Here is a 7,594-nt window from a genome sequence, read left to right as displayed (position 1 = left end):
CCACCATAACTTCCCCACCACTTAAAAGTCATCCATTTGTTTGTGTATGCACACCATGCTGTATGTGTGGAGGTCAGAGGACAACTTTCAAGAATTGGTTTTCTCCTTCCATATCTGGGTCCCAGGGAGCGAACTCAGGTTGTCAGGATGTTTGACAAGCACTTATTTTTTAAGCTGCTGAGCCATCTCACCAGCCCAAGAACACCTTGAACCATAGGTAAGATGCTGTGAGACTCATGAATCACAAATGAAAAACAATTAGTTCATTAAATTCGTTGAAAATGTGGGTGTTTTTTTTTTTTCTTGACAGTGGGCAATTCAATATGGGGCAGTATGGTTATACTCCAAAGTGCTGCTTACTGGATTGCTCCTCCTGGCTGACTCAGTTTGTTTTCTTATACACCCCAGGACCACCTGCCCAGGAACAGCACTATCCAGAGTGGCTTGGAACTCCCATATCAGTCAACAATCAAGAAAATGCCCCATTGGCCAATTTTTGCCAAAATTGCCCACAGGTCAACCCTAGGAGGGCATTTTTCTCAACTGAAGTTCCCTCTTCCCAAATGACTCTAGCATGTGTCAAGTTGGCATAAAACTAGCCAGCACAGTGCGATTGTGATAAAAATGATTTTATTAAATTAAAATTATGCCTCGTAGGGGCTGGATAGCTGGCTCAGAGGTTAAGAGCACTGGCTATTCTTCCAGAAGACCCAGGTTCAATTCCCAGCACCCACATAGCAACTCACAACTGTCTGTAACTCCAGTTCCAGGGTCTCTGACATCCTCACACCAATGCACATGAAATAAAATTAAATTATATATATATTTTTTTTTTGTGGTTTTTTCGAGACAGGGTTTCTCTGTGTAGCTTTGCGCCTTTCCTGGAACTCGCTTTGGAGACCAGGCTGGCCTTGAACTCACAGAGATCCGCCTGGCTCTGCCTCCCGAGTGCTGGGATTAAAGGCGTGCGCCACCACCGCCCGGCAAAATTAAATTATATTTAAAAAAAAACCTGTTCCTTAAAAAAAAAAAAAAATATGCCAAGTATTATGGCACATGCCTGTAATCCCAGCACTCAGAGATGATTGAAGGAGGATCGGGTGTTTAAGAGTAGTTGGTGCTATGTGAGACCGTCTTTCAGAAAAAAAGAAAGGAAGGAGGAAAACCAATTAAAAATTAGTTTGGGTCTGTTCAAATGGCTTACTGGGTAAAGGTGCCTGCTGCCAAGCCCAACAGCATGAGTTCAATTCCAAGGGTCCACCAGTGGAAGGAAAGAACTGATTCCCGCAAGTTGTCCTCTAAACTTCACACAGGCAAAAGGAAGAAGACACAGCTTTTTCTGGAGTCAAATATTAGTGACCATGGGCCCAGGTGGGTGCATGCATTGAGCTTACCCCAAATACAGTGTTCCAATATAGTAATCATTTCATGAAATTTTTATAGTTACAAAACAAAAAATCATAAATCAAGGTATTTTTTTTCTTCCATTGATTTTATTTATTTATTTATTAGCTTTGGAGCCTGTCCTGGAACTTGCTCTGTAGACCAGGCTGAACTCACAAAGATCCGCCTGCCTCTGCCTCCTGAGTGCTGGCCATCACTGCCCAGCTTGCTTGCTTGCTTTTCTTTTTCTTTCTTTCTTTCTTTCTTTTTTTTTTTTGAGGCAGGGTTTCTCTCTGTGTAACAGCTCTGGCTGTCCTGGAACTCGCTTTGTAGGCCAGGCTGGCCCCAAACTCACAGAGTTTTGTTTTGTTTTTTTTTTTTAATACATTAGTGGAAACATCAGGTTGGTAGCTTACAGCCAAGCTGGGAAATCTCTGCTATAGATTTTGGTCGCTATTTGCTGACATGCTTAGCTTTGGGGTTGGTGGAAGCTAGTGACCTGTTAATACATCCAAAAAAGTTTCAAATGATGGTCACAAAAATGGTAGGTTAGACACAGGGGAGGGCCATGAATGCTCACTAAAGGGGCTGAAGATATCTGTATAGTTACTTTTCTATCACCATGGCCAAGGCAACTTATAGAAGAAAGAGTTTATTTGGCCTTACGGTTCGAGAGGTTTAGAGTCCATGATGGTGGAGAGAAGGAACAGCCACAGGAGCAGGAAGCCAAGGCTCATATCTTTTGTTTGTTTTTGACTCACATCTTGAGCTACAAACGTGAAAAGAAAAAGAAAAAACAAGAAATGGTGGATGTCTTTAAACTCTCAAAGCCCACCTTCAGTGACACACTTCCTCCAACAAGGCCACACCTCCTAAGCCTCCCCAAACAGTGCCTCCAACAGAGATTATGGGAGACATTCCTCATTTAAAGCACCACAATAGCTCCAAGTAAGTTGGCTCTGGATTCACAAAACTCTAACTCTCTACAATCCAAACTTCTAATCAGCCAATCAGCTTAGTTTAACATATGTGTGGCTTTTGGAAAAAAAATGAAAAGTGGATAATCTATAGCTGTGTATCTCAGATTGGCCTTGAACTTGAGAGGATTCTGCTGCCCCAGCCTCCCAGCTGGGCTTACTGACATGCACCGCTGTGGTTGGTCACCTTAGTGGTTTTGATAGTTGCTATTCTTTTACAGCAAGGTAAAATCCATATTGCTTGCTACTCTATTATCAGAAATGGAAGACAGAGGAGTGGGTGGAGGGCAGTAGATTTATCCAAGGCCAAATTTGAGAAAAATGAAGACCTTTCCATCTCAGGTCTCCATTTTCTAAGGCTCAGAGAGTGAAAGGACTTTTATGAGACACCAGATTACAGGGAGTTCCCAGGATGGACAGGGACTTTTTCTTTAGGTCACCATCTACTTTTCTTCTTGAAAGTGGATATAGAGCTCAACCTCCTGTGGTCAGTACCTGCTATTTACATATGTATTTTAGAGATGAGGGTGGGTCTCACTACAGTCCTCCAGCCTTAGCATATTTGGGAGATTACTGGCTACACCATCATGCCTCGCTTTTGCATTTTCTTTTCAGATTAAAACAGGTCATGAAGAGAACAGAGGGTCATTTGCAGAGACTGTCACATGAAAAGGATGGGACACAGGGAAAAGGCTGGAAGGAGAGCCGCAAACTAAAATCTCCTAGTCACCTTACATCCCAACCCCTTCCTCCAAGATAACCAACTTAATCATTTTTCACGGCATCATTCCATTTCCAATTCGGCTGTTACATTCCTCACCGTCAATCCTTCCAGGGGATATGAAAGTGATGTCTCTGTTATGGCTACTTTGTGCTGAGTGGGGATGGAGCTGGCTTTTTTTTGGGGGGGGGGTTGGTATAGAAGGTCATAACATGTTATGAACATAACAAACAGAAACATCACAATAGACCCTGACCTCTTGCGGCTAGTCAATGAAGCCTCAGGGAGGGCTTCCCTTCAGGGAAAACGATTGGCGAGGGACATAAAGTAAAAGGAAGAAAGGAAACGGGGTCAAAGGACAGTTTCTATTTTGTTTTATTGCTAGGACACTTTTAGACAAACCTGTTTCAGTTCTGGCTTAGCATAGGTAGAATGTTTTCAACAAGTTATTTGGTGTCAGTTTGTAAGTTTCCTCTATAAAATGGGAATCACAGTGCTATCTAACAAGTGTTTGCAGACTTTTTTTTTTTTTTTTTTTAAGATTAGGTATTCTGTAACCCAGGCTGACCTAGAACTCACTACAACGCTGAGGATGGCCTTGAACTCTTGAGCTTCCTGCCTCCACTTCTCAAAGGTTGAGATTATAAGCATGTGCTGCCACCCCTTGCAGTTTTTATTTCTTTTTTCAGTGCTGGGGAATCTTAATTCTGGTTCTCACGCATGCTGAGTGCTCTATCTCTAAAGCTACATCTCCAGCCTGCGAAGTGTCAATGAAATATGTAGTCCAGTATCTGTCACAACAATTCCTAATAAAGTTTAACTAATCCTACAGTTGATATAAAGATGTCTGGGGAACATCTCATATAAATTCTCATTTTGATTTTTTTGGTGATTTCTTTCCTAAAATTTTACTTCTTAATCAACATACAAAGTCACAGTTTCCATATGACATTTCATTTATACTTAATTTTGGTCGTCACCTCATGGTCCTGCCAGTACTTTTCCTCTGTCATTTTTCCCCTTTCCATTTTTGTATCACATATTTTACTATTCACCTCAGCCTCTGATTCTTTAAAGCCTCGTTTTCCCTTCCCTGGGTCCCTCTCTAGTTCCCTGATTGCTACCCATACTCATTCCTACACAAACACACATATGTAAAAATGAAGATACCCAGCAGGGGAGAGGCTCAGTGGATAAAGAGCTTGTTGTGCATGTGTGAAGGCCAGGCCTTAACCATCCCCAGAACCTATGCAAAGCTGGATGTGGTAGTTATGCAGCTGTAATCCTAGCAAGCTTATGATAAGATGGGTGCAAAGACAGGGGACTCCCCAGAAGCTCATTATGGCAGCTCATAGCCTGGTATAGAAGCAGTCAACAACAGAGACCCTGTCTCAGACAAGGTAGAAAGCAAAAACCAACAGCCAAGGTTGTCCTATGACCTCCACACTCTGCCCTGGCATTCATATGCTCATACTCACTCCCACCCCCATAGACATACATTGCTTACACATATATAAAAATTAATGTGCCTATGAGAGGAAGCATGTGACATTTCTCCTTTCAAACCTGTTACCTCATTTAATATAATATTTTCCAGTTTCATCCATTTTCTGGCAAATATCGTTTTTCTTTACAGCTTAATAAAATTCCATTTGTATATGAACTGCATTTTTATGATCCATTCATCTGAAGAAGGACATGTAGACTGACTCAATTTTCTTATTACTGTAAATGAAACAGCATTAAACATGGATGTGCAAATATCTTTGGGTATATGCCCAGGACTGGTACAGCTAGATTATAGATCAGCGTTTTTGTTTGTTTTAATTTTCAGAAACTTCCATAATGATTTCCACAGTGGTTATACCTATTTATACTTCCACCAACAGTGAATTAGAATCTTCCCCCTCTCTCCCCATCCTACCTAGCATTTTTTTCCCCTTGATAGTAATTCTAACTGAGATGGAATCTCAAAGTAGTTTTAATTTGCATTTCCCTCAGAGGTAGGGATGTGTAACACTTTTAAAAAAACGTTTATTTACCATTTTTCTTTGAGACAGGGTCTGGCGGTGTATAACAGGGCCCCAGACCTTAGGAGTCCCTGAGACCTTAGCACAACTGACTCCATGATGGAAGTGCCATTTAGGCTGTAAAAACAAGTAGACCGCACCACCTGCTCTAACTAAAACAAAGATCTAATCCATCAAAGCCCATAGTTCTGGGTAAGTTTCTGAATGTACTAACCTTGCTTTTTGGCTTCTGTAGCTCTACTTCTGGTTAACTGTTCTTGCTAACTGAACTGTGTCAATCGAGAACATGGTTTTTGTGCTTAAAAGCTCACCCTGAGAAAGGCTCAGTGCTACACTGGGATTCTGAACACCCAGTGTAGTCACCGGCCGGCTAATAAAGACTTTCTATGGGCTTAAATCCATGTCCAAGTGGTCTTCTCTGGTGAATACCCACAACATGTAGTCCCAGCTGGCTTGGAATTCACTACATAGACCAGTGTGGCCTCAAACTGAGCGATCTGCCTGTCTCTGCCTCTTGAGTGCTAGGATTAAAGGCCTTGTATTTTTTTTTTCTCATGAGAAATATCTGCTTAGTTCATTGGCTGAATTATTGATTGGCAGTTTTGTAGGTTGTTTTAATTTAACTTTTAAAATGTGCATTTTTTTATTTTTTTATTTTTATGTAGCACTGGCTTGCCATGTAGTTTTTGGACAACCTTCAACTCATGATCTTCTGACTTCCACCAAACATACCAGGCTTCATTTTGATACTATTTTAATTCCAAACTATTGACAGTTCTGGACTCATCATTGGGCTGCCCATCTTTTTTTTTTTTTTGGTGAGGTGAAGGTTGGGGCTTGAACTCAGTATGGTAAAGCTCTACCATTAGTCCTCCTCATCTTTTTATCTATCACTTTCTGTCCACAGGAAAACAGCTTAGTCATCTTTGGAGCCTCAGCTAAAATGCCAAACTTTCCGAAAACCTTTTTCAATATTGACAGTAACACCATCCCAGAGTTCATCAGCTACCATATCTTGCACGTCCTACCAGGACCTCGGATATACTTTTAATCTTGCATTTATTGTTATTAACAGCATTACTGCGCCTTGTCGCTGCATTCTCTTTTTTTACTAGAAGGAACTTTTCTAGAACTCGGTTTTTATTTCTAGATTCTACCTAGTTCATTATTTAATATACAGTTCGTGCAAGGGGATGGCTGGAGTCTAAAGCCTCTTCAACAGTCGTCTGCTTAAGAGTGACGTGACCTTTAAGTGGCGGCTCCGATTCTCCCTCCTGATGTGAGGGTACTCCTCTAGACACTAGCTGATTGAAGCCAGGGAGTTTAAAAAAAACAAAAAACAAACAAACAAAACCCCAGCCAAACAAAACCGCGAGCCACGCGTGGGCGGGAAAGCCCAGACATCGCCGCCCTCCCCACCATCCCCCAGGCCGGCGGGAGAATCCCACTGCGCAGGTGCACCGGGAGGCTGGCAAGCCGGCTCGGCTGGCTGCAAGTCTGTTTCCGGGGGCCAGCTCGACGCGGGGCTGACGTCATCACTGTGCGCTGCCACGTCTCCTCAGCTCCTGGGCGATGGAGGCTGAGGATGAGCGGTGATGGGGACGGGCTCTGCTTCTGGCTTCAGCTCTGGCTCTGGCACGGACTCCCGGTCTGGGTCTGGTAACCTAGAGACCCGACACGCTCTTTCGACTCTCCAGCGGGGTCCTGCCTGCGTCCCGGCAGCTGTTTTGGAGCGCTTCAGAGAAGGAAGCGAGTTCGGGTGCCTGGGGTCGGGTCTGTGAAGCCGCCGCCTCCTCCCAGGGATCCCGCTCCGTGGCCCGCCTGTTCCATGCGTGAGTTTTCCTTACCTGCTTTGTCGTCCCGCTGTCCCCGGCGTGCTTCGGCCCTTTCGGCCGCCGGGCTGGGACCACTTGGGGGTTCCTTCTGGAGGCTAGTCTATTTAAGTTTGTGGTTTCTCGCCATCCACCTTAACCCACCCCACGCTCTTGTGTCTCAGCTTTTGCCCCTCACCTTGCTTTCTCCTTAATTGAGCAAGGATCATTTGTCCTTGCCTCTAACAAGTTTGGATTCTTTGTCCCACTTGGCGTTTGTTGTTAGTCTGCGGACAGAGGATCTGGAGCAGGGAATATCCGATCCCTCTGTAGTAGTAACTTTTCGAAAACGGGCTTTTTTTTTTTTTTTTTTTTTTTTTCAACGTGTAGTTTCCCGAGTATTTTTAGCTGTATTTAGGAAATATTTGGTAGAACCATATTTGCTTAAATTGAGGAAAACAATCTTTTTTTTTTTTTCCTCCCAGTGAAGATCTTTGTTGCCTTTTAATCTTGCAGTTTCATTAATTTTTTGAAGTGGTTTTACAGTAGCTTTTCTGAAACAGGCAACCATTTGAATGAACTGAAGAAACGGGGTTAAATGACGTGGTCAAGGTCAGATAATATGTGACATATCTTATCTCAGCCAGATCCCTGGATAACAACCTGTTATTT

The 7,594-nt window shown here is 43.0% G+C and overlaps 1 protein-coding gene across 1 annotated transcript in view; it reads left to right on the top strand.

The window, feature by feature from the left end:
- Positions 1-6,651: 6,651 nt before the first annotated feature.
- Positions 6,652-7,594, top strand: part of Tmem39a (transmembrane protein 39A) — a 28,685-nt gene continuing 27,742 nt past the window's right edge. The window contains exon 1 of the mRNA XM_059277143.1: positions 6,652-6,943. The gene's annotated coding sequence lies outside the window, so the exon portion shown is untranslated. The remainder of the gene's footprint in view (positions 6,944-7,594) is intronic.

This window comes from Peromyscus eremicus, chromosome 12 (assembly GCF_949786415.1).
Source record: "Peromyscus eremicus chromosome 12, PerEre_H2_v1, whole genome shotgun sequence".
Classification (NCBI taxonomy): domain Eukaryota; kingdom Metazoa; phylum Chordata; class Mammalia; order Rodentia; family Cricetidae; genus Peromyscus; species Peromyscus eremicus.
This window is presented reverse-complemented; position numbering and strand designations above follow the sequence as displayed.